Source organism: Lithobates pipiens, unplaced genomic scaffold, assembly GCF_037356315.1.
Source record: "Lithobates pipiens isolate NorthernLeopardFrog02 unplaced genomic scaffold, aLitPip1_a1.2 Scaffold_16, whole genome shotgun sequence".
Taxonomy (NCBI): Eukaryota; Metazoa; Chordata; class Amphibia; order Anura; family Ranidae; genus Lithobates; species Lithobates pipiens.
Window position 1 is genome coordinate 527,477,551 of NW_027507748.1, and position 27,642 is coordinate 527,505,192.

The 27,642-nt window shown below is 42.7% G+C and overlaps 1 protein-coding gene across 8 annotated transcripts in view; it reads right to left on the bottom strand.

Moving 5' to 3' along the window:
- The window catches only part of ELF1 (E74 like ETS transcription factor 1), a 213,998-nt gene that overhangs the window by 121,936 nt on the left and 64,420 nt on the right, over positions 1–27,642 (bottom strand). The window contains exons 1-2 of one of the 8 annotated variants that reach the window (XM_077483163.1): positions 24,699–24,853; positions 2,749–2,839 (exon numbers count right to left, since the gene is read on the bottom strand). The exons of 4 other annotated variants lie outside the window; for them this stretch is intronic. The gene's annotated coding sequence lies outside the window, so the exon portion shown is untranslated. Of the gene's footprint in view, positions 1–2,748; positions 2,840–24,698; positions 24,861–27,642 lie in introns of those variants that run through there. 3 more of the 8 variants (XM_077483162.1, XM_077483158.1, XM_077483166.1) reach the window with 3 other exon arrangements.

The following is a 27,642-nucleotide window of genomic DNA, read 5'->3' on the forward strand; positions in this document are numbered from 1 at the left end:
ACTAATCTGCAACAGTACCCTTTCCACCGATATGCTTTCTGACTGCACAATAACTTTCTTTTCTGAGTAAGCAGTGCAATCTTGCTGTATCACAATTTATGAAAGATTTGGGTTACTACAGGTAATTCACTGCTATTTACTGGTAACATTCCCGTCATCCGGACCACAAAAACAGAGATAAAAGTATGAGGCATAAAATGTACACCACACAGGGATGGTGATAATATGATTGCTCTTTAGAGGAGTTCTGTGGCGTTCTAGAACATCGGTATTGAAGTAGCAATACAAATAATTATTATTGACAATCCAATATAAGCTTACTTGAAAAATCTCCTTTCATGTTGCGAGTATGGCCTCTCTGCCGGCCATCTCTTTCCACAACTTCCTGCATGCTTTGCAGCTTCCCCTCTGCTTTTTAATTTCAGTTTCTAAGGACTACATGTCCCATGGTACTTTGCTGCCTATGTTCCGTCAGATTCGGCGACCTGTCAGATTTGGTAACGGAAGTGACGCTACCAACAAAATTTGCTTACTGCATATGCGCAATGCGTTCTGCTCTGTCAGATTACGAAACCAATTTGAATGCATAGCGACCATCGTTATGCGTTCCAATAGGTTTCCTAATCTGACAGAACACGAAGCGGCAGTGGACATCTTGTGCCACCCAAGCAAGTCTTGAATGTCACACTTATTTTAGCAGTCAACAGAGCTTACATAGACAGATACAGTATATCAACACGACTGACAGTGTCCAAAAATGTTCTATCAGTTTAGTGGTGAGTAGGAATGGGCCGAAACCCCCCCCCCCCCCCCGGTTCGGTTCGCCCCAGAACATACCGAACAGGCAAAAAATTTGGCAGAATACACAAACACCGTTAAAGTCTATGAGACACTAACATGAATAATCAAAAAGTGCTCATTTTAAAGGCTTATATGCAAGTTATTGTCATAAAAAGTGTTTGGGGACCCAGGACATGTATCAATGCAAAAAAAAGTTTTAAAAACGTCTGTTTTTTTCAGGAGCGGTGATTTTAATAATGCTTAAAGTGAAACAATAAAAGTGAAATATTCCTTATTTAATTTCGTACCTGGAGGGGTGTCTATAGTATGCCTGTAAAGTGGCACATTTTTCCCGTGTTTAGAACAGTCCCTGCACAAAATGATATTTCTAAAGGAAAATTTAAAGTAATTTAAAAGTACTCGCGGCTATAATGAGCTATCAAGTCCCGGAGTCCTGGCAATACAGATAAAAGTCATTGAAAAAAAATGGCATGGGACCCCCACCCCCCCCCCTCAGTCCATTACCAGGTCCTTTGGGTCTGGTATGAACATTAAGGGGAACCCCGAACCAAAATTTAAAAAAGAAAATTGCATGGGGGTCCCTCCAAATTCCATACCAGGCCCTTCAGGTCTAGTATGCATATTAAGGGGAACCCTGCGCACATTTAAAAAAAAAAACCCAGTGCAAAAAAAAAAAAAATGGCGTGGGGGCCCCCCCCCCCAAAATCCATACCAGGCCCTCCCCCCTCCTGAACCATACCAGGCCACATGCCCTCAACATGGGGAGGGTGTTTGGGGTAGCCCGCCAAAGCACCTTGTCCCCATGTTGATGGGGACAAGGGCCTCATCCCCACAAGCCTTGCCCAGTGGTTGTGGGGATCTTGTGTTTTTTTTTTTTTTTACAGTTTGACACTGGGCAAGGGTGGTGGTTCCCCTTAATGTTCATACCAGACCCAAAGGACCTGGTAATGGACTGAGGGGGGGGGGGGGGGGGGGTGGGGGTCTTGTGTTTTTTTTTTTTTTTGACACTTTTATGTGAAATTGTCTGGGTACAATGTACCTGTTACCATTTCAAACGGGAGGCTTATCGGAATTTGGAAGCCCCCTTTAACAAGGGGACCCCCAGACCCCCCCCCCTTTGAAATGGTAACGGGTACATTGTACCCAGACAATTTCACAAAAAAGTGTTAAAATGTTAAAAAATAAATAAAACACAAGACACACTTTGGGACAAGTCCTTTAATAAAAATAAAATAAAAAACGAAAAATGTCCTACAAAATCCATTCATCTTCTTCTCTCGCTCTGCCGACGGACCGAAATTAAAAAAAAAAAAATAAATAAATAAGAGAAACCCGTAGGCCGCCAATGATCCGCCTCCATGAGAGGCTCCCACCGCCTGATGCGTCCTCGCAGGTGACAGTTCTTATATAACTGAGGGCGGGGGCCACACGGTGACATACCCGGGTAACCCCGCCCCCTGTGTCACACGGGGCCTTCCCCATGGCTTTCCTGGGGCATCAGAGGGGGGCGGGACTATCCAGTTACGTAAACGGGTGACCCCACAAAACTCTGACGGCACGGGGAAGCCATTTTTACTAAGTCGCACAAGTGTGAAAGGGGCCTAAGCTATTTTTTGCTGGATTACGTCACTTTTGTTACCAAATCTGATGTAACACCTGCAAGCAGTGATTCCTGTACTGACTCCGGATTACAAAACTCCACCTATTCTGAAGGTAGACTTTGTGAATTCTGACATACAGCAGTGCCTAATTACAAGGCATAGTGAATGTGTATCAAAGAATTCTAGGAAGTAAATGGGCGGGATCTTCACAAAGTTTGAGATCATTCAGCTTAATAGAAGTAGGCTAAAAATCACTGGGTGGTGTAGAAATTAATATAGGATTTTAAAATGTTGATTGATTATAGCTAAGCTTAAGCAAATGGTACAACTTTCCACTTTTACTGACCCGATCCTCTGCCCCTCCTCCAGGTAGACGGTGCTCCCCCATAAGTCAGGGTGATGGATTTACCCTCGATATCCTCACATCAAATGCAGGGCTAATCGGAGGAATAGAGAATCACGTAAGGTGCAACCCCACTCCAAAGGAACATTTACAAGTTTCTTTGAGCTCAGCTTTAACACAGTGTATTTCAAATGTAAATGTCAAAATTTTTTGAAACCTACAGATTGCTTTAAAATAGTGATGTACCAAAATTTCAGCCGCCAAAAATTATCGGCTTAAAATAGGGTTTTTGACCCTGTGCTGAATAAAATAAAAAAATAAATAAATAAAAAAGTCGCCGATAGTGGCTGTTGAAAACGCCTGTGCAATTTTACCGTGCTTATAGTGTTTTTTTCATAGGTCATGGGACTCAACAAATGCATCAAAAATGCAGCACGGGTGCATTTTTGATGCGTTCTTGCTGCATTTTCAATGCATTTCAATGGGGAGATTTTGGTGCAGTTATTTTTCAACTGACCAAATATGCTGCAAGTGGGATTTTTAACACCGCTTCAAAAAGGTGCCGATAATGGCTGTCAAATTAAATGAAAAAGTCGCATACATTTATAAAAATAAATATTTTTATTTTTTTTAAACCGTCAATTTCAGTTTTGGTTTCGGCCAAGTGCATCCTGAATTTTCGGTTTTGGTACTTAAAATCTAATTTTGGTGCACCACTACTTTAAAATAATAGCTTGATACCAGATACTTCCTTTTATAGGATGACCACGCTCAATCGCAGTCTCCCACTTGTGCTCCTGTGTTGTCACACAGCTTACAATGAGGACTACAATTAGCAGTTTCAACACACATTACCCACTTCCAGACCACCCCATAGCAGATATAATGCTACAGGGCAGCCATTCTGTGCAGAATCATATATTATATTATATATACACACACACACACACACACACAGTATCTCACAAAATGAGTACACCCCTCACATTCTCGTAAATATTTTATTTTATCTTCTCATGCGAAAACACTGAAGAAATGACACTTTGCTACAATGTAAAGTAATGAGTGTACAGCTTGTATAACAATGTTACTTTGCTGTCCCCTCAAAATAACTCAACACACAGCCATTAATGTCTAAACCGCTGGCAACAAAAGTGAGTACACCCCTAAGTGAAAATGTCCAAATTGGACCCAAAGTGTCAATATTTTGTGGCCGCCATTATTTTCCGACACTGCCTTAACCCTCTAGGGCATGGAGTTCACCAGAGCTTCACAGGTTGCCACTGGAGTCTTCTTCCCCTCCTCCATGATGACATCACAGAGCTGGTGGATGTTAGAGACCTTGTACTCCTCCACCTTCCTTTTGAGGATGATCCACAGATGCTCAATAGGGTTTAGGTCTGGAGATTTGCTTGGCCAAAACATCACCGTTACCCTCAGCTTCTTTAGCAAGGCAGTGGTCCTCTTGGAGGTGTGTTTGGGGTCGTTATTTTGTTGGAATACTGTCCTATGGCCCAGTCTCGGAAGGGATCGCTGCCATTACTAGCATAAAAGTAAAAAAATTCTAGTATATATCCCATAGGTTGTAGATGCTATAACTTTTGTACAAACCAATCATTATATACTTACTGGGATTCTTTTTTCTACCAAAAATATGTAGCAGAAAACATACTGCCCTACATTCATAAATAATTTTTTTTTTAAATTATTGTATAGGTTTATAGCAGAACATAAAAAAATAAAAAAAAAATAAAAAAAAAATTAATGGTCAGCCTTTTTTGTTTATAGAGCAAAAAAATTTAATAAAAAAAATGCAGCAGAAGTGATAAAACACCACCAAAACAAAGCTCTATTTGTGGGGAAAAAAAATGACAAATGTTATTTGGGTACAGCATTGCATGACTGCGCAATTGTCAGTTAAAGTAACAGTGCAGTATTACAAAAAATGGCCTGGTCATAAGGGTTAAATCTTCCAGAGGTTAAGTAGTTACAGACATTGTCCACTGCAATCACCATCAGGAAAACCCACCATGAGAAATGCCATGCAGCCACCTCTGGAGTACATACAGACATCATGAATAGACTGTAAAAAGGTTGCAGATCAGCAGCTCTGAGATGCAATAAAAGATGAAAAAAATATTAAAACAAGCATTTAGCACAGTGGTCATCAACCCTGTCCTCAGGGCCCATTAACAGGCCGGGTTTGCAAGATAACTGAAATACATCACAGGTGATATCATTTGCTGCTCAGTGATTGCAGTATTCTAGTCTGCATCTCTCCAAGGTAATACATAAAACCTGGCCTGTTAGTGGGCCCTGAGGACAGGGTTCATGACCACTGCTTTAGCAAGCTAAATAACATTCAATTAGGGTTTATGCCTCCTTTAAAGTAAAGTAAAGCTGACTTGACCTAAAGGTAACAACAGTGTCGGCACCATATACCTGTGTTACGCTTTCGATCGATCCATGTGAAGCCTCATTGATCTGAAGCTCAGGCTGTAATCGGTGCTAGGATTTCTGCCCAAGTTAAAATTAAGCCCCAACTTATCAATGCCAAGTATGACCTCAACTAACCAGGGGTATTTAGCATAATCTATCTTTCTAACCCTCAGCTTGCTCCATCAGTTTCCTCACCCATCACTAATTTACTGACAGACCTATCGGGCTGGATGTTACACCACTTCCTCAAACTCAGTCTTTTCAAAACAGCTCATAGTATTTCCTCCCCTATGTGTCCCTTCTGACTTCTCTGTTGAGAAGGATGGCACAACCATCAACCCATCCCCGTATGGCAGGATGCTGGGTGTTATCCTGGACTCTACTTCCTGCCCCGCATCCAATCACTGTGCAAATTTTGCCGACTCAACCTCCGCAACATCTCCAAAGTACGCCCCTTCCTAACCAATGACACTACAAAGCTTCTAATTCACTCCCTGGTCATCTCTTGCTTCAACTACTACAACTCTCTTATTATTGGCTTACCTTTACACAGGATTATCCCCCCTTCAGTCTATCATGAATGCTGCCAGACTTATCTTTTGTTTACCACCTGACCCTCCCTTCTAGGCTATAAGCTCTAACGAGCAGGGTCCTCTGATCCCTCCGGTATTGAATTATATTGCAACTGTACTGTCTGTCTGCCCTCATGTTGTAAAGCGCTGTGCAAACTGCTGGCTCTATATAAATCATGTGTAATAATAATAATATTCTCCTTAATACTCACAGCCAAAAGAACCATTGCTAGATTCAGTTAACATGTATATACCTAGTTATAAGCATTTTAAATGAGGCAGTTGGTCCATAAGCATATCAGGTGATGTGTATTTGTGTAATGAGGGAGGGTGTGGCCTGAGGAGATCAACACCCTATATCAAGGTGTGTATAATTAATAGGCAGCTTCTTTTCCTTAGGCACAAATGGGTCAAACATTAAATTAAAAAAAAAACACACACACACACACACACACACACACACACACACACACACACACACACACACACACACACACACACACACACACACACACACACACACACGTTAACTGCCAAAGATTTGAGAAGAATTGTGAAGCTACCAGGAACCAGTTATCCTCCAGTGCTGTCATATTCCAGAACTGCAACCTATCTGGAGTGCCCAGAAGTATAAGGTGTTTAGTGCCCAGAGACATGGCAAAAGGTAAGGAGGGCTGAAACCCGACCACCAATGAACAAGATCCATACGTTGAAACGTCAAGATTGGGCCAAGAAATATCTGAAGACAGATATTTTATTTATTTTTTTACAGTTTTTTGGACTGATGAGATGGGAGTGACTCTTGATGGGCCAGATGGATGAGCATTTGGCTGGATCAGTAATGGGCACAGAGTTCCACATTGACTCAATCGCCAGCAAAGTGGATGTGGGGTACTGGTATTATTAAAGATTAGTTAGTTGGACCTTTTCGGGTTGAAGATGGACTCAAAATCAACTCCCATACCTGACAGTTTTTAGAAGGCACTTTCTTCAAGCGGCGGTACAGGAAAAAGTCTGCATCTTCCAAGAAGACCATATTTATGCAGGGAAATTCTCCATCACAAGTATAATGAATATTGACATGGCCCGTCAACAGACCACAAAACTGACAGACTACATGAACGGAAGGCTTATACTGGTATTAAAAAGAAGGGTTGCTATATCGGTCACATTTGTTTGTTTTTTTTAAATGTCAGAAATGTTTATTTGTAGAATTTGAGTTGTTTGCTTATTATTCTCACTAACAGATGAAAACAAACAAGTGAGATGGGAAAATTTTTGTTTTTCATTTAGTTGCATGATAATTCTGCACACTTATGCCGCATAAACACGATTGGATATTCCGACAACAAAATCCTGGATTTATTTCAGATGGATGTTCTCTCAAACTTGTCTTGCACACACATGCTCGCACAAATGTCGGATATTCCAATCACCAAGAACACGGTGACGTACAACGCGTAGGACGAGCCAAGAAATAGCTTGATTCCGAGCATGTGTGGACTTTTGTGCATCGGACTTGTGTACACACAATCGGAATTTACGAAGACAGATTTTATTGTCGGAAAATTTTATCCAGCTCTCAAATTTCTGTTGTCGGAAATTCCGACAGAAAATGTCCGATGGAGTCTCCACACGGTCGGAATTTCCAACAAGCTCACATCGAACATTTGTTGTCAGAAATTCCAACCACGTATACGCTGCATAATAGTTGCCCAATAATTGTGCTCACACAGATGATATCCCAAGAAAGCCAAAACATCACTTTTACTTCAAAATATTCAGGTTTGAGGTTAATTCAGGTTAACTTTTTGATTGACCGAGAGCGCTGTAGTTATTCAACAAGAAAATTAATCCTCAAAAATACAACTTGGCTAATAATTGCGCACACAGTGTACTTCCAAATCCTGGGTTTTCTTGTGCACATGAACTATAATATCTTATGGCTCCGATCACACCTGAGTGTCCCAGAATCGTGGGCGGAATCACAATTCCAGAATCGCAGCAAAACACAGGACCCAGTTGCAATGCCATTATTTCTTAATGGCACCCCAAACACTGTGCGATTTTGCCACAATAGTTGAGCGACAAAATCGCAACAAAAATTGTCAGGATTACATTAGCTTCTTTGGAGCGAAGGGAGACCCATCCAAATGAATGGTGGTGCACCAAAAAAAAAAAAAACACAAAAAAAAGGTAGAAAAAAAAATCCTGCGATGCATCAGCTGTCGCTGCACTATGCTCAGGTGTGAATGAAGGATTCAAGAAAATTAAAGATAATTTAGCCAATCTAACAAGCAAATTCGAAATCCTTATGCCAAGAATGTAGGCCAAAAACAAACCTTCAGCTGATCATGCACAGTAATGAGAAAAATTTACTGATCACCCCCATCCATGCTAAACAGCATGGATGAAGGAATCACCCCCCCCCCCCCCAGCTTTATATTCTGGCACATGGCACCCACAGCCAGGTTAATTCAGGGGTCTCCAAACTTTCTAAACAAGGGGTCAGTTTAGACTTTTAGGGGGGGGGGGGGGGGTCAGACTGTGGGAGTAAACCATGCCCCATCTTTGGTGTCAGTGAGAGGAACTGTGCCCCATTGTTGGTGTCATTGGGAGGAACTGTGCCCCATCATTGGGAGGAACTGTGGCCCATCGTTGGTGTCATCGGGAGGAACTGAGGCCCATCGTTGGTGTCATCGGGAGGAACTGTGGCCCATCGTTGGTGTCATCGGGAGGAACTGTGGCCCATCGTTGGTGTCATTGGGAGGAACTGTGGCCCATCGTTGGTGTCATTGGGAGGAACTGTGGCCCATCGTTGGTGTCATTGGGAGGAACTGTGGCCCATCGTTGGTGTCATTGGGAGGAACTGTGGCCCATTGTTTGTGTGAGATGATGAAATATTGCCCTAAGAGCCGGATAAAAGCAAGCAAAGGGCAGCAGTTTGGAGACCACCGGATTAATCAAAGATTGACATCATCTGATTGGAAGCAGCTGCTGTTTGACTGGCAATGCTCCGCCTGGCTCCTTCGATTTTCAGATCTAAGGTGGTCAAGTCTGGTGGGACCACAGCTCAAATCTTGGCCAGTTTATTTGGAAATTCACTATGTATATAGCTTCACTCTGACGTTTGAGATATCTCTGGCTGCAGTTAGCTAGAAAAGTAATGTTGAAGGCACATCAGCCATACATCATTTTGTATCATCACTGCCTGGTGATCTTCAAATATGTTGTAATCCTGGTCTTAATGTACAGGTGCATGAACATTATTCGAAGTAGCACAATAACAAGGGATTCTAAAATGGCACACGGTGTCCTAAACCGGTATGTTGGCACCGAACTCTCCAAGTATTGTGATTTACATTCTAAAACACCAACTGCACTGTCTCTGTGGTCATACACGCCCTTGTGGATTGTTTGCCTTATCCCAGCCCATGCAAGCTCAGTCACTGCCCTTTGGATCCTCTTACATCACCTGGAATAAACCAAGATATGCACACTAACATACCTGAGTATGACCCCGGGCTGCCATAAGAAGTTGTACAGTGCGCACCAGCATGACCTCAAAATAAAATACTGACTGAGCAATATGTCTGTCTATGAAGAATACATTATTTACTAGTAGAGGGGCTGCTTGGTAATTATTTTTATTCTTTATCACAATGCTAAGTTCTATCTGGGGAGACCATTCCCCATTGTTTACATTCATGAGTGCACAATGATGGCTGTCCAGTAGTGTGTTTAGTGGGTCACAACAGCAGCTAGTAAAGCTTGAATGAACACAATGACAATTGTAGTACTGCCCATTGAAGGCAGTCAGACCAGCTAAATTTGCTTTCATTTACTATCCTTTAATTTGACATACAAATCAGTACAATGCATTACTCTATTTGTTTTTTTTTAGCTATACTAAATTAGTAAAGGAGGAATATAGAAAGTTTTGATAACTATAGCTTAAAATGTAACCAGAAATATAATATTCATAGAAATCCCATAATTATAAAACTTTTTAAACATGGTTTCTTAGTTCCCTATTCAAAGTGGAGAGGGGTGACTAACAGTCATTGATCACCGCTCTGAGCAGACTGTGAACTTAGTGATCAGCAGTCATTCGATCGCTCAGTTTATAGTCTTAAGAGCCGATGTGGGGAAGATGCAGCTTCACACTGGTGAGGTGAGTATATATACGTTTATTTTTTCTGTAACCCCAAACTTATCCTTTAAGTCCATTATAGCTGTGTTACAGCCTGAAAGACAATAGCTTCACACTCAAAAGATTTGCCATACAGTATGACTGCTAATGTTAAACAGTAATGATAGGTAACTAAACATTTTGCCTACTATAAAAACTGAACTCCAGGAAACCCTGCAGACTCAGGGTGGTCACTAAAGTGACTCTCTATAGTATGACACTCTATAGCCTTCCCCCATACATAAAAGGTTATGTGGGGAACGGAAGGGAGGGGCAGAGTAGCTGGGCCTGCAAAGGGAATGATTATACAATCCCAGAAGTAGAGAGGGCTAGAAAGTGCTAAGAGGCAGGGGGTTGTATAGGTAATTGATTAAGGCCGGCCATACATGGTCCAAATCTCTGCTGAACCGGCCGGTATTTCAACCATTAATGGGCAGAATTAATGTACCAAGTTGATCGATCTATCAACTTGGGTACAACCAGCCTGCCGGATTCACTTACAATTATCGCTAGCGGCTGTTATAGCCGCTAGTAATAATCACGGTCTTCTCTCCCGCTTTACCCACATTTTTTTTAAGTTGGTGACATGTTCTCTTTAACCACTTAAGCCCCGGACCATTTTGCTAGTCAAAAGACCAGAGCACTTTTTGCGATTCGACACTGTCGCTTTAACTGACAATTGCATGGTCGTGCAACGTGGCTCCCAAACAAAATTGACGTCCTTTTTTTCCCACAAATAGAGCTTTCTTTTGGTGGTATTTCATCACCCCTGCGGTTTTTATTTTTTGAGCTATAAACAAAAAAAGAGCGAAAATTGTGAAAAAAAAAATAAAACGCTTTATTTTTTACATTTTGCTATGATCCCCCAAATATTTATATATATATATATATAAATCGCAATAAGCATTTATTGATTGGTTTCCGCAAAAGTTACAACGTTTACAAAATAGGGGATAGTTTTATGGCATTTTTATTTTTTCTACTAGTAATGGCAACGATCAGTGATTTTTATCATGACTATGACATTATGGTGGACACGTCAGACATTTTTGGGAACACTGTCATTTATACAGCAATCAGTGGTATACAAATGCACTGATTCCTATGTAAATGACACTGGCAGTGAAGGGGTTAACCAATAGGGGGTAGTGTAGGGGTTAAGCATGTCCTGGGGAGTGATTCTAACTGGGGAGGGGCGTGGCTATGTGTGGCACATCACTGATCTCTGCTCCTGATCACAGGGAGCAGAGATCAGTGACACTGTCACTAGGCAGAAAGGGGAGATTCTTGTTTACATTAGCAACTCCCCGTTATTCCTCTCCATGAGACGATCGCGGGTATCCCTGCGGACACCGAGTCCGTGGGAATCGCGACCTGACTCTTGGAGCTTGCCGCTGGTGGCGCACGTGCACCCGCCGGCCTCCTCTTAAAGGGCAATGTACAGATATGTTAGTTTGCCTGTACGTGCCCTTCTGCCTCAGTATATCTGCGTGAGGCGGTTGGCAAGCGGCTAAACAGTACCAAGGCCCTTTTCTTCGCCCCTGCACGACAGCACTGGTGATTAGTGATTGGCTATCCAAACATCCAATACTGCAATGTGAGAGGATGAGAAGCGAATCATATGCGCCTCATACTCAGAGATCTTTTACTTAAAGTGGATGTAAACCCAAATTTATTTATTTTTTTTTTTAGTTAAGGCTTGTACCTTGTACAGTATAGGATTTCATATAATCTGTGCGCAGTCTTGCCACAAAGAGTTGATCCAGCTCTGTGCAGTCCTCTTATCTTTTTTTTTTATCTCATGCACAAGTGTGACAGAGGTATTCTGTGTACTTCCACTCCTCCATCCTTTCTTCTCCAGCTCTCCAATGATTGGCTGCTCCACACCTCAGCCGGATTGGGCATGCTGAAGCCATGTGGTGACATTCCAGGGTTTTGACTGGATGCTAGTGATTATGTGGCATAATCCACAAGACCTGTAGAAGTACAGTGTAATAAATATCAGTGCCTGGTCAGGGGGAGTGTAGAGGTGGGTGGGGAGTCTAATGACATCATGACTCCGCCCACTGAGCCCCGGACAACAGACCTACCCACAGAATCTGCAGTTTTTCGGGTCTCATAACAGACAGAGGGGAGACATTTGACAGGTAATGATACATGCAGGAGGCATGTATGTCCTTATTGATAACCCCTATGGCAGTAGTTTAGAAAGGATGAGAGCAGGTTTACATCCACTTTAATTGAACAGTGGAAGAGAGAAGAGATGGCGATTATAGATTAGGGAAGGAAGGAAGTAAAAGGAACCTGATAATTTGCCCTGCAAAGTCAAAGTACAGGTTTATTTTAAGTTCGCCTTTTTACAAGTATGGTTAAAAAAAACATTAAAGTTCCTGTTTAACCACTTGCCGACCGCCGCACGACGATATACGTCGACAGAATGGCACGGGCAGGCATATGGGCGTATATATACGTCCCTGCCTTCCCGCGGGTGGGGGGCCCGATCGGGCCCCCCCCCGTGCCTGCGGTGGTCGGTATTCGTTCGGGAGCGATCCGGGATGAGGGGGCGGCCATTCATTCATGGCCACCCCCTCGCGATCGCTCCCGACGAATGGAAATGCTCCGTGACATCACTTCCTCTCCTGTAATGTAAACACAGGCAGAGGAAGTGATGTAATCTCTCCTCCGTGTCGGTATTTTTCATTCCGGCACCGAGGAGAGAGGATCGGTGAGTTGCACCAACACGACACTACACAGTAGAACATGCCAGGCACACTCACACCCCCCCTTCACCCCCCGATCACCCCCCCAATTACCCCTGCCCCCCCAGTCACAGTGACACCAATTGCATTTTTTTTTTTTGCATTGGTGTCATTTGTGACTGTAATAACTGTTAGGGCAGTTAGGGTTAGCCCCCTTTAGTTCTAATGTACCCCCCTAACCCCCCCAATAAAGGTTTAACCCCGTGATCACCCCCCGTCGCCAGTGTCACTAAGGCTGGGTTCACATTGCAGCGGTTTATGAGAACGGATGTGATTCGCACCGCACTGCAGTGCAAATCACATCCGATCTCTGTGCGATTCGAGTTCAGCCATACAGATAGTATGGCTGAATTCGCGCCGCACCCGCCGCAAATTCGCACGGGACCCTTTTTTTTGTCCGCAGCAGAATCGGATCGCATGGGTGTTCACACCATGCGATCCGAGTTTGCAGGTCGTACTGCGATATGCGAACTGATCTGGGGGTGTCATTAACATTTCACTGACACTCCCAGCAGTTCGCATAGGGCAGTGTGAACTGCCGCCGGGAGGCATGCGATGCGGGAACCCGCCGCGGATTCGTGGCGTTCCCGCATCGCTCCAGTGTGAACCCAGCCTAATAAGCGATCGTTTTTCTGATCGCTGTATTAGTGTCACAGGTGACGCTAGTTAGGCAGGTAGGTATTTAGGTTCGCCGCAGCTTTTTATAGCGCCAGGGACCCCCATATACTACCGCATAAAGCCCCCTGATTGCCCCCTAGTTAACCCTTTCACCAGTGATCACCATATAACTGTTACAGGTGACGCTGGTTGGTTAGTTATTTTTTTATAGTTTCAGGGCACCCGCCATTTATTACCTAGTCTCGCTAGTGTACCCCTAAATTTAGGGGTGTCTACTTTCCAAAATGGGGTCATTTGGGGGGGTTTGTGCCATCTTGGCATTTTATGGCCTTCAAAACTGTAACGCCCTTAGAAAGCCTGAAGGCGGTGCTTGGTTTTCGGGGCCCCGTACGCGGCTAGGCTCCCAAAAAGTCCCACATATGTGGTATCCCCGTACTCAGGAGAAGCAGCAGAATTTATTTTGGGGTGTCATTTCACATATGCCCATGGCATGCGTGAGCAATATATCATTTAGTGACAACTTTGTGAAAAAAAAAAAAAGTTTGTAATTTTCCCGCAACTTGTGGCAAAATATAAAATATTCCATGGACTCAACATGCCTCTCAGCAAATAGCTTGGGGTGTCTACTTTCTAAAATGGGGTCATTTGTGGGGGTTTTGTGCCATCTTGGCATTTTATGGCCTTCAAAACTGTAATAGGTAGTGAGAAGTGAAATCAAAAATTTACGCCCTTAGAAAGCCTGAAGGCAGTGCTTGGTTTTCGGGGCCCCGTACACGGCTAGGCTCACAAAAAGTCCCACATATGTGGTATCCTCGTACTCAGGAGAAGCAGCAGAATTTATTTTGGGGTGTCATTTCACATATGCTAATAGCATGTGTGAGCAATATATCATTTAGTGACAACTTTGTGTAAAAAAAAAAAATATATATATTTTAGTGATGGGCTCAACATGCCTCTTATCAATTTCCTTAGGGGGTCTACTTTCCAAAATGGGGTTATTTGGGGGGGTTTTGTACTGCCCTGCCATTTTAGCACCTCAAGAAATGAGATAGGCAGTCAAACTAAAAGCTGCGTAAATTCCAGAAAACGTACCTTAGTTTGTAGATGTGACAACTTTTGCGCAAACCAATAAATATACAGTTATTGACTTTTTTTTTACCAAAGACATGTGGCTGAATACATTTTGGCCTAAATGTATGACTAAAATTGAGTTTATTGGATTTTTCTAATAACAAAAAGTAGAAAATATCATTTTTTTTCAAAATTTGCGGTCTTTTTACGTTTATATCGCAAAAAATAAAAATCGCAGAGTCAGTCAAATACCTTTAAAAGAAAGCTCTATTTGTGGGAAAAAAAGGACGCAAATTTTGTTTGGGTACAACATTGCATGACCGCGCAATTACCAGTTAAAGCAGCGCAGTGCCAAATTGTAAAAAGACCTCTGGTCATTGACCAGCAAAATGGTCCGGTCTGAAAGTGGTTAAACGTAGCCAGTCACAAACTTATGTAGAGCGATTAGGCCGCTCCATTATCGCAATCCAAAGCTGGCCATACACTAACAGAATCATTCAAATTTTCTCATTTTAAGAACGATAATTTTATATTCTGTTAGAGCCCTTTCACACTGCCAGCACGGGGGCGCCGGCGGTAAAGTGCCGCTAGTTTTAGTGGTGCTTTACCGTCATTTTTGGGGATCTTTTTTGGTGCTTTTAAACCCCGCTAGCAGCCGAGTAAAGAGTTAAAAGAACCCGCAAAGCGCCGTTCCTAAAGCAACTCTCTCAGAAAAGCTGCTTGCGGGACTTTTTTGGACACCCTGTCACACAGCGCCCCAGTGTGCAAGCACTCTGGCTTTCCAGTTCATTTGAAACTGGTTCCAGCACTGGGCTCCAGGATTTAGCCATTACCCATTCCAGAACGGATCGGGAGGCATGACATCTTACGCCTCCGTTCTGTAGTGCTAACACATTACTGCCTTGTATATACAGTACGGGGAGTGAGGATTTTCACCCCAGAACAGGATTTCTCAACCAGGGTTCCTCAATAGGTTGCTCAGGGTTCCTTGAGCAATCATCAATTTCTACCTCGCAGATATGTCCCTACTGACACCACTGATCCCTTTAGCTATCTGCAAGATACACTTGTGTAAGGTGAATTTTTCCCACTGACCATCAATGTATCATGGGTTGTAGATATAGTAATTTTTAGGCTACATGCACTGTACATTTTCTAAATTCTCCTAGAAGCCTTCCTCCTGGCAGCAGCGTTTTGGCAAAAACAAAAAACAGACACTTGAAAAAGTGTGTAACGCATTTAGCCACGTTTACCTGTTTACCTAATTTCATTGGTCAGAATAAATAATTTATTTGGGCCATTGAAAGTGTATTACTGGCTGGATCACCAGGGGAGAAAAGGGAAAAAAGCCTGAAAAGGGTAAAATGAATGCAATCATCACATCTAAGGACTGGCAAGCTGCAATTACATTACATGTAAAACTATAGGCAAGGACTACCTAGCAACCAATGTCTTGCTGCTCCTTCTATAGTGAGAAAAACTGAAAAGCAAAAGCAACAAAATACGTTTGTTTTAAAAAGATATAGATACTAACCAGCACCGCAGATGTGACAGCAATGTCCCTGCTAATAACTGTTGTGTATTGGTTATCTAGACCTCAGTTCACAAAAGTCTTCATTGTGCTTGGAGTGCTTTCTGTGTATGCCAACCACGGGTAGATTGGATTGGCACGGTAACCCAGCATTGGGTAAACATTTACTCCTGGTTATAAAGGTGATATGCAGCTTTTAATAAAATTGTAAGTGAACAAAGCATTCACATAAAAACAGTTTATTCAAGGATGCTAATGATTTTTCATTTTGCTGGCTTCTACAAAACAGCGTAGCCAATGCAGTGAGCTAAGGTTGTATGGCCACAGCTCCCAACTGTCCCTGATTTCAAGGGACTGTCCCTAATTTGGAGCAATGTCCCTCATTCCTCCTCATGTGTCCCTCATTTTGATCTGATCTATATAGATGTATATAAAATGTACTTTTTATCTATCAAAAAGTGTTTTTCAGCACTAAACCTTTCATCCGATTTCTAAATTGCTGCATTTGTAAATTCCAAAGGCCAATATAAAGGAATAGTAGTGGTAAAAAAAAAAAAGCACTTGTGGTTTTAACCAATTTTGTACAATTCTCCTTTAAGGGGGCGTGGCAAGGGGTGTGTCCTATGCCTGCATACTTTTGTTGATAGGTGTCCCTCATTCTCATCTTAAAAAGTTGGGAGGTATGGTATTGCAGTAAATTTAACGTAGTTCTAGTGTGCAGTTGGCTGCAAAGGCCATGGTAGGATGGAAAGCAAAAGTTGTGCTTCATCCTGTAAGTCTCCAGTTTTGTCTTATCTACTATTATTTACAAAATGTTCAGAATGCCAAATTCTATATACCAGACATAAACCTGTTTGAAGGCCATCAGGTCAAAATGCCATCTAAGACATCTACTTTCATCCCCGTTTTGAACACAGCAAGGTTTACAAAAAGCTGTCAGTTACTGTTCACAACTAGTGCACTACAATACACATGCTATAGAGCAGCACACTGCAAGGCCAACGATTGTGTGGGTTGGCTCTTATTTGACTTTAAGGGCCAGTTCACGCCACATACAGTCCAGTGCCTTTTTTTTCTGCATCAAAAAAACCCATGGAAAGTAGGCTATATGGTTTTCAATGGCATAGTTCACACCAGTGCGTTCCAGCTTGAGAATTTTTTTTTTTAAAGCATTTTTCCTGCACTGGAACACTGTAAAGCACATCAGAAATGCACTAGAACGCATCTAAATGCACCAAAAATGCACTGGAACACGTCCTTATTTAGGATTAAGAAAAAAAAGAAGGTGAAAAAATGCACTAGACTGCATTAAAAAAAACGCATTAAAAATGCGCATGCAGAAAAGCATCTGAAATGTATCTGGACTGCATTTCTATGGTGTGAACTAGCCCTAAGAGAATTTTTTCAACAGGTCTAGAAAGTACTTAATGTAAATCATGCCATTCCAATAACACACAAGTTGCATCTTATAACATTCAGGTACAACTTTCAAGCAACTTCCAAGGGTTAACATTGAGGTCTATGGCCCTCAAGTTGCATGAAAGTCAGACCAAACTAGTGCATGAACTACTTAGCAGTTGCTGCAACTTTAAGTCACGCATATATGAATAGTTATCATTTAAAAACATGGAACGACTTGTCATGCAACTTTGATATCTAAAGTTGGATGACAAAGTCACACAAGTGTGAATGGAGCCGATAGCAGCTATGAAAACTCAGTGTAAAAACCCGATTTACTTCCCCCTTTCGCTATAAACGGGAATAATTACATTTCTTTCATCCGCTTGGCCCAACTCATGATATTTTTAGCCAAGCAGGAATTCAACAAAAAATGTGATTTCCAGTCTAACTTTTCACATCTAGGGATTGCTAGAGAGTAATGACACACAAGAAAAAGCAAAAAAGAACTTACAACATCCTCCATGCATAGGTAATATGAGATGGAAAAACAGGGGGAATTGCATGGTTAATTCCAGCTGGCTGTGGACTAAAGAGAGTTGCTGTTGACACCTTCAGTTCATTCTAATGTTAAGGCCATGTGTAGATCATCTCATATCTGTGGGTATCTGAACAGCTTTTTTTAAGACCTTTTAGTACATACTTTTTCCTCTTGCTGATGCAAACAACCACAAAGCTACATATCGGTTGGAAAGTATCTATCTATCGCTAATAAAATGATCAATTATGCTACCAATGTCCTTATCAGCCTTGATCAGGCTGGGTAAAGTTGATTCTAATAAAAAAAACTTAACTTAAGCAAATTGTTTTCCTATTGTAGCAGAACGATGCTGCCAGTGGTTACAGCAATGACAGAGGAGTTCTCTGCTCCCCTGTCAATGCCTATCACTCAGCTTACACTCTCAAGTACCTGACCACACTTATGCCAATCAGATTTCTCCTCTTGGTGGACCCAGATAGCCACACTTATTAGATAAAAATTATGAAATCAAGGAGGGAGGGGGGGGGGGATATGATTTTTTTCAGCCCAGGAGCAAAGTCCAGTGAACTTTCTTAGCAAAGGGTGCTATAGAGAAGCAGGGGTTCTAAAAGTAAAAAGAAAATGTAGATTCATTTGAGATATATAGTGGCACCCAATACCCTCAGAACCCTCAGAATGCAGTCATCCCACTACATTTTCCGTCTATCAGTAACAGTCAAATCTCACGTGGCCTATTCAAGAATTATCCTATTCGACATTTAAGTTACAATGTTCATAATGTATAAAGCGTGGAGAAAAGAAATGATTACACGATACACAAATGATTTTATGGGGCATCATGAGTTTGGTTTTTTTCACTTGCAACCACAAATTTGCCATTTCATCTAGGTTCTTTGATCTTCCAAAACAAAGGATGTGACCTAAGGTTACCTCCGTTTTCATTTTTTTTTCATAACATACAGTGGATATAAAAAGTCTACACACCCCTGTTAAAATGTCAGGTTTCTGTGATGTAAAAAAAATGATAAAGATAATTCATTTCAGAACTTTTTCCACCTTTAATGTGACCTATAAACTGTATAACTCAGTTGAAAAACAAACTGGTGGGGGGGTAAAAACTAAAATAATGTGGTTGCATAAGTGTGCACACCCTCTTATAACTGGGAATGTAGCTGTGTTCAGAATTAAGCAATCACATTCAAACTCATATTAAATAGGAGTCAGTACACACTGGCCATCATTTAGAGTGTCTCTAATTAACCACAAATAATGTTCAACTGTTCTAGCAGGTCTTTCCTGACATTTTCTTAATCACATCCTGCAACAAAAGCCATGGTCCACAGAAAGCTTCCAAAGCATCAGACGGATCGCATTGTTAAAAGGTATCAGTTAGGAGAAGGGTACAAACAAAAAATTCCAAGGAATTAGATATACCATGGAACAAAGTGAAGACACTCATCAAGTGGCACAATAGTGATATTAAAGCGGGGTTCCACCCTAAAGTGGAACCTCCGCTGATCGCATCCCTCCCCCCCTCCGGTGTCACAATTGGCACCTTTCAGGGGGGAGGGGGGTGGAGATACCTGTCAAAGACAGGTAGTTACACCCACTTCCGGGCATAGACTTCCATGGGAGTCTATGCCATTTCCTGTCCAGCCGCGCTGTCTGCTGGGACACACACGGGTCCCAGTGACAGCGCGGAGAATTCCTATTGCGCTGCGCTACTCGCTCAGTAGGGAACCGGGAAGTGAAGCCGATTCGCTTCACTTCCTGATTCCCTCACCTAGAATGGTGGCGGCAGCAGCCGAGGGTCGAGCAATCGATCGGCCTCGGCATCGCTGGAACCCGGGACAGGTGAGTGCTCATTTATTAAAAGTCAGCAGCTGTAGTATTTATAGCTGCTGGCTTTTAATTTTTTTTTTTTTGGGGGAATCCCTCTTTAACAAGAACTGGACATGTCTCCAAAATGTATGAAAAGACAAGAAGAAAACTAGTCAGGGAGGCGGCCAAGAGGCCTACAGCAAAAGGAATATCTAGCAAGTACTGGTTGTGTGGTACATGCAACAACAATCTCCTGCATTCTTCATATGTCTGGGCTATGGGCTACATCCAAGCCCGGCTAAATTTTGCAAAAACACATCTGAAGTCTCCCAAAAGCATGTGGGAAAATGTGTTATGGTCTGATGAAACCAAGGTTGAACTTTTTGTCCATAAATTCCAAAAGATATGTTTGGCGCAAAAGCAAACACTGCACATCACCAAAAGAACACCAAACCCACAGTGAATCATGGTGGCGGCAACATCATGCTTTGGGGGTGTTTTTCATCAGCTGGAACAGGGGCCTTAGTCAAGGGAATTCTAAAGAGTTCCAAATACCAGTTAATATTGGCACAAAACCTTCAGGCTTCTGCTAGAAAGCTGAACATGAAGAGGAACTTCATATTTCAGCATGACAACGACCCAAAGCATACATCCAAATCAACAAAAGAATGGCTTCACCAGAAGAAGATAAAAGTTTTGGAGTTTTGAGCCCAGACCTGAATCCCATTTAAAATCTGTGGGGTCATCTGAAGAGGGCTGTACACAGGAGATGCCCTCATAATCTGACAGTTTTGAAGTGTTTTTGCAAAGAAGAATGGGCAAATAATGGCAAGTAAAGATGTGCCATGCTGATAGACCCATACTCCAAAAGCCTATGTGCTTTACTAAAATCAAAAGGTGCTACAACAAAGTATTAGTGTAAGGGTGTGCACAATTTATGCAACCATGTCATTTCATTTTTTTTATTTTTACTTCCCTCCACCTAAAAATTTCAGTTTGTTGTTCAACTGAGTTGTACAGTTTATAGGTCACATTAAAGGCGGAAAAAGTTCTGAAATGATTTATCTTTGTCTCATTTTTTTACATGACAGAAACCTGAAATTTTAACAGGGGTTTATAGACTTTTTATATCCACTGAAAGTACCGTAACTGCATTTTCAGGAAACACGGCAGATCTAGTACTAGCGTGATGTTCATAAAAGTCTATTCAAACCCTAATGAATGACATTTAATTTGCTAAAATACTTGCCTTTTCTATGTAAAAAAAAAAAAAAAATAGTTTTGGCTTTTTGTTTTCCATCGCTTCTTGCATTCTCAGTGCTTCTTTAGCCACTTCCTGTCTACATGGCATTTCTCATGGTGGCTTTCCTGACCGTGACAACAGTGCACCAAGCCTGTGTAAAGACACTGATAATTGTTCCTTCACCCTGTAGGCTGCACAGAAAAAAAAAATGAACAGGTTCTTCTACCCACCTCATATGTACGGATCTTCCCCTGAAACTATTGCATTTTGCCAGCTGGCAAAATAGGCACACAGCTGCTGCATCTGATTGGCTGCAACTGCTTCTTGGCCAACAAGGCCACCCATTTTAGCTGGTTCCTTAGGAAATTCATACAGTGAATGGTCAGTTTAATGTGTATTGAAATGGCCACTTGTAGTTTCCAGCAGAAGCCGGTGTTACAGGGTAAAGAGGAAGGGATGGGACAACTAAAGTTTTTCAAGGATGACTGGAGATCATCTGTAAAAATATTGAAAATTATTTCTAAAAGTAGATTAAAATGTTAAAAACTAATATTACGTTATACCGGTTCCTTAGCGACCAATGGTTTATGTCACTAACGTTATATCATGTACCGTTGCTTTTCTATACTGTATTGAATGATTTTATATCTGTATGCTTTAAAACCTGAATAAAAAATGATTGGAAAAAAATAATTTATAGATTTTATGGATTGGGTTTAAATAGAACAGAATGTATGCCATGCCAAGTTGATTTACACATAACTATTAAATAGCCAAAGCTGGGCAGAAACAAAAAACAGTCAAGTTGTACATGCAGAGGTTAAGCAGAAATTCCCAGTGACAGCCATACCCTCGGATAACAGTAGTTTCCTGCCAGGGAATTATAGTGCTTGACAGGGCCTCCCTTTTAGGAAAAATCAGCAGGAGATCTCTGCTATGGTCTGATATCATCAGCATCATCATAGTAATTAAAGTGTTTGTAAGGGTTTCGTTTGTTATTTTAAATAGCATACATATCATACTTACCTCCACTGTGCAGCTCGTTTTGCAGAGTGGCCCTGAACATCCTCTTCTGGGGTCCCCTGGCACCTCTCGTAGCTCCTCCCCACATCAGATAACTCCCTAGGAGAAATGCTCTTCTGGGGGGTATACCTTGCAGGCGCACTCCCGTGTCCAACATTCGGCATCCATAGAGGCCGAATGCAGGACTCTGCCCCACCCCCCGGCGCCCACGTCATTGGATTTGATCGACAGCAGTGGGAGCCAATGGCTGCGCTGCTATCAATCTATCCAATCAAGAGCCGAGAACCCCGGGCAGAGAAACAGGGCTCAAGTAAGTAAAACGGGGGGGGGGGGGCTGTGGGCCCAGGTATTTTCTTTTACCTTAATGCATAGGTTTACAACCCCTTTAATGTCTAGTCTATCCTAACAAAGGTAAAATGAGGTGATAACCATATAACATGTACGAGGTAGCTAAAGAAGACAACATATGTGAAGAGGTCTCCAATTTTCAGCAGCTGAACCAAACAATATGCAAGAAGCCAGCCTTTTATTACTGAAACTCAAGAAATCCTACCACTTAAAAAAAGAATAAGCCTAAACATTGCCAAAGCTCTCTTCTAATCCATAGCTTTGCAAACCATTACGAAAGGAAGGTGTCAAGAAGACCTACCATACCAGGTGATTAGAATGTCAGAGATACTGATGGCCAGAGCAACGTCATTCTAATGTCAACTTTAACCACAATATCTTTATATTGCTCAGTCTTTATCGCACAGTTAGTTTTGACAAAAACAATGATACCACCAGGAGGAACATATTTATTGGGGCAGGGAGCAGATTTATTGCGTAGGAAAAACGAAATCCTTCATTACCTGAAGGCAGGATTGATCTAACTTCTTATTTGACCGTACACACATAAATTCCTTTCCTTCAGCCTGTAGGTTGAACTAAACAAAGTCTACGTTTCCTCCATCCACAATAAACAGCACGGATGGACGGATCTTTCCTGCCTCCTATTGTATTTTGACAGCTGGTACCCATGGCTGTCAAAATACCTGAACAGGGAGGCTGCAGATTGACTGTGCTTACTGTTCGGACAACAATATTCTATGCAGCTCCTTCGATCTTCTGATCAGTCTGTTGAGCTGATTTGTATGTGGCCAACTTTAGTTAAAAATATACTGCAGTCAGCCTATAGAGGACAACAGATAAAGCTGGACATAAGCACATCAATTGTCAGCCAATTCATGCCGAGTTGGCCATAATGCACTTCTTGGTTAGCCCTGATGGTGCCACCCGTATTGATTTCCAATCACCATTTCTCAAAAGAGCTTGGTGGAAAATTGTTGGCCTAATAGCACCTACACCCTGTCAAAGACAGTCACTGCTCAGGGTATTCTGACAATCGGCTCCACTGGCTGTCAGAATGTATAATCCAACAGCAAGAAAGCCATCTATCTGCGATGTTGGCGTGGATTGAGCAATATGTTACAATTTCTTTTGTTAAGCCCACAGACTGAATGAAAGAGATCTATTCATCTATGTCCAACTCAGCTATCGGACAAGAATTTTTATACTATGCTATTGTTATTATTATGATCTTAAAGTGGTTGTAAAGGGTGAAGGTTTTTTTACCTGCATGAAGGGAAAAAAAAACTTCAGGGCACAGCTCCCCCTACCCCCACAATACTTACCTGAGCCCCATTCCGATCCAGAGATGTGCACGAGAGCAGCAGCTCTCCCAGGTCTCTCCCTCCTTACTGGCTGAGACACAGCAGCGGAAGCCACTGGAGGAGGGAGTGAGGGTTGGGACTGAGCCACGCTCTAGGTGTCCCATAGGGAGCAAGCACAAGTACCCCCAGAGCAAGCAGCTTGCTGGGGGGGGGGGGCACTCGGCAAGTGTGAGCAGCCATAACCACCAACGGAGGACCCGAGAAAAGGAGGATCGGGGCTACTCTGTGCAAAACCACCGGAGCAGGTAAGTATGAGGTGTTTATTATTTTAAAGTAAAAAACCATCATATACATGTACTAAAAAAGTCAGCTGGTTAAGCAGGAACCAGCCAACTTTCAGTACGTGTGTACTCTTCTCTGTTCAACAGAAGTCAAACGGTCTAGCTGTAAAAAACTGCATTCTATCAGCGCATGCAGCTGATGACTGCAGACACACATCAGTGTGATCTGCAATAGGGGGGGGGGGGGGGCGGGGGACACCCCCTGTCCGAATACAATAACTCAGTGGGAGAGATCCCTGCATCCGTATCTCTTGTGTTGATGCAGGGATCCTTCACGTTTCTTTTTCCGTCCAACCAACTGGTTGAACGATAAAAAACTGTGTGTATGCCCAGCTTAACGGTTATGTCCATCATTAGTGATAAATTAAAAGAACTGATACAGTTCTATCAAAGCGTACATTAATGCAACAGTTCCTATTTTATAAACGATATATTTTCATTCTCCATGACAGGAACTGCACTGAGCAAACATGTCACTGGACCAGCAACAAGGATCATTTTTGCTGAAAGGCACTGCATGCCAGTGATGCCATAGGTGTGACAGTAGGGTACACCGTTTACGGTTCACCCCAATACCCTTCCTAGGGTACAGAAAACGACATAAAGACTCCTTACATTGTGACTTGTAGCATTGTTATCCTAAGTTCTGACAGCGGTGTAATACAAGGCAGCCCTTGTTTCATCACAAGGAGATCGATGTTTACCTGACATCTTTGCCTTTTCAAGGCTGACACTAAACAGACAGCACTTACCTTGACATTGGTTCTTTTGTACCCTCAGTGCATAACGTTTCCAAAAGTGGCACGGCAGAAAAGTGTTTTTAAAAGACAGCAGTGTTAAAATGGCTACGATAGATTAGGGAAGTGGTATCTTTGCCTCAGCCTTATGAGTCACACATGAAACTGAGTGTTTGTGAAGAAGGGAACGCCCATGTTGCTTGGGGCCCAATTATCCTGCTAGGTCAAACATGCAAATGTGCAGGTAAGACAACACACAGTGCAGGATGGGAAGAGGAACGCCCTGCCCCACCTTAACCACTTACAGAGCAAAGTGCATGAGCCAGGCACATGGAAATACTGACAGAGTAGTGACATTGTGACTACAGCATAGGAAGGCTAGAAAAAAAAAAAAAAAGATCGGATTCATTACAACACTAGTCAATGCACATTCTGCCGCAAACCAAAAGGAGCAACGCATGAAGGACTCAGAACTCTGATGTGTACTTACAAGGCGGCAGTCCTATGGTGGGCATATATCAATTGATTTTATTATCTGATCTTATCAGCAACCAATCCCATAGGAAGAATTTCCCTGTCAATCGATTTAGACTCGATATACTGTAGATCGGATTCAAACAAACTGAGCCGATCGGCCAAGGCAGCAACACTGAGATACTTTGTTCATGAATTCAATCGTATTTCAATTCTATAGGCAGCGTTGTGCTTTAGGCATCATATCAGACTACAGTTTAAATATAAAAATCCAATCAGCTCTGGGCCAGGTCATTCCCCACCAAGGATGAGCTCCGGCATGTTCGCATTCTCCGCATGCAGAGCTCGCCAGGAAGTCGGTGCAGCGCTGCGCTAATCACAGGCAGTGAGACATTCTCCTGATGCGCGGCTGCAGAGATCGGACAATGTCTCACTGCTTGTGATTAGCGCAGCGTTGCGCCAACTTCCTGGCGGGCTCTGCGCGTGGAGCATGCGAACACCTGAGCTCATCCCTATTCCCCACCTTGCATCACATAAAAACAAAGGGGTGATGCCTGATGTCAGTGCTCTTATATTAACACATTCCCATATCTATTCTATATCATGGGTTGTCAATTATAGAAATCAATCATTTATTGGACACATGTATTGGAACTATTACAGTTTAAACCAATTCTAAACTTTTAAAGCCCATTCACACTAGGCAGTCTATGCCCTTAAAACGGATCTTCACTGTATTGGAGAACAACAAAACAAAAAAATACTATTTAACACTTGACGCCCACAGTATTTATGTCATAACTTGGATGCTAAATGCTGTTGTTATGGCAGCAGCCAACTGGCATAACCCTGATATCCTCTTGTTCTGTGGGTGATTGTCTAAATAATAGTGGTCTCAGCGGCAGATTCAACGCAAAACCACTTCTAGAGGTGGCAGGAGAGCCCCCCACCAACGCTTCCCGTTCCTTTCAGAGCTTACCAGAGAAATCCGTAAAGGCAGAAGGGATCCGATCTGCTGGAGGGATGGGCAGGAAGTTGAATGAGGGCAAGATGGCCTCCACTTGACTCTATGCCCTTGGAGGACCAGAACGACGTCTGATGTCAATTCCACCTCATAGTCTTAAAGGGCTGATTTTTTATTTATTTTTTTGTTAGGCCCCTTTCACACTGGGGCACTTTGCAGGCACTACAGTGCTAAAAATAGCACCTGCAGAGCGCCATGAAACAGCCACTGCTGTGTCTCCAGTGTGAAAGGCCGAGGGCTTTTACACTGGAGCGGTACGCTTGCAGGACGGTCAAAAAAGTCCTGCAAGCTGCATCTTTGGAGTGCTGTAGGAGCGGTGTATTTACCGCTCCTAAAGCGCCCATTCCTATTGAAAACAATGGGGCAGCGCTGCAAACCCACCTGCAAAGAGCTTTGCGGACGGTTTTAACCCGTTTTTGGCCACTAGTGGGGGTTAAAACCACCCCCGCTAGCGGCCAAATAGCGCAAATAAAATGACGGTAAAGCGGCGGTAAATATAGTAACGCTTCAGTGTGAAAGTAGCCTTAAAGTCAAAATTACATTTTTTTAAGGCCCCTTTCACACTGTGGTGCTTGCAAACTGCCAGTACAATACTGAGCACTTGAAGAGCTTTTCAGGCGCTTTTGAAGCAATTTCCATTTATTTCAATGGAGAGGGGCGTGTTTTCACCACCCTGTCAGTGCACTACCCCAGTTTGAAAGCATTCATTGATTTTAATGAAAATAGGTTTTTGTGAGCTTTTCAGATGATTTTTTTTGGCGTGAAAGCGCCTCAGTGTGAAAGGGGTCTAAGGCCCCTTTCACACTGGGGCAGGAGCAGCGTAGGTGGTAAAAACTGCGCTATTTTTAGCACCGCTTTAGCTGTGGAATTCGGCTGCTACCCCCCTTTCAATGGGCACCGCTCCAAAGATGCTGCTAGCAGGACTTTTTTTACTGTCCTGCCAGTGCACCGCTCCAGTGTGAAAGCCCCGCGCATCAGTGTGAAAGGGGTCTAAAAGGCAAATGAGAGATATGGGGTCTTTTTGACTCCAGATCTCTCAATAAGATCCCTTTCACACTGGGGAGGTGGGTCCACTGGTGGTAAAGCGGCGCTATTTTTTAGCGCCGATTTACCGTCATATTTGCAGGGGTATTCGGCCACTAGCGGGATGCTTTTAACCCCCGCTAGTGGCCGAAAAAAGGGTTAAAACCACCCGCAAAGCAGTATAGCCGCGCTGCCCCATTGATTTCAATGGGCTGGAGCGGTGGAGGAGCGGTATACACACTGCTACTTCACCGCTCCAAAGATGCAACTCGCAGGACTTTTTTTTCACACTGAAGAGACAGGAGCGGCTCATTCAGGGTACTTTGCAGGCGCTATTTTTAGCACTGTAGGGCCTGCAAAGTGCCCCAGTGTGAAAGGGGTCTTAAGGAGGACCTGCCATGCTTATTTCTATTACAAGGGATGTTTACATTCCTTGTA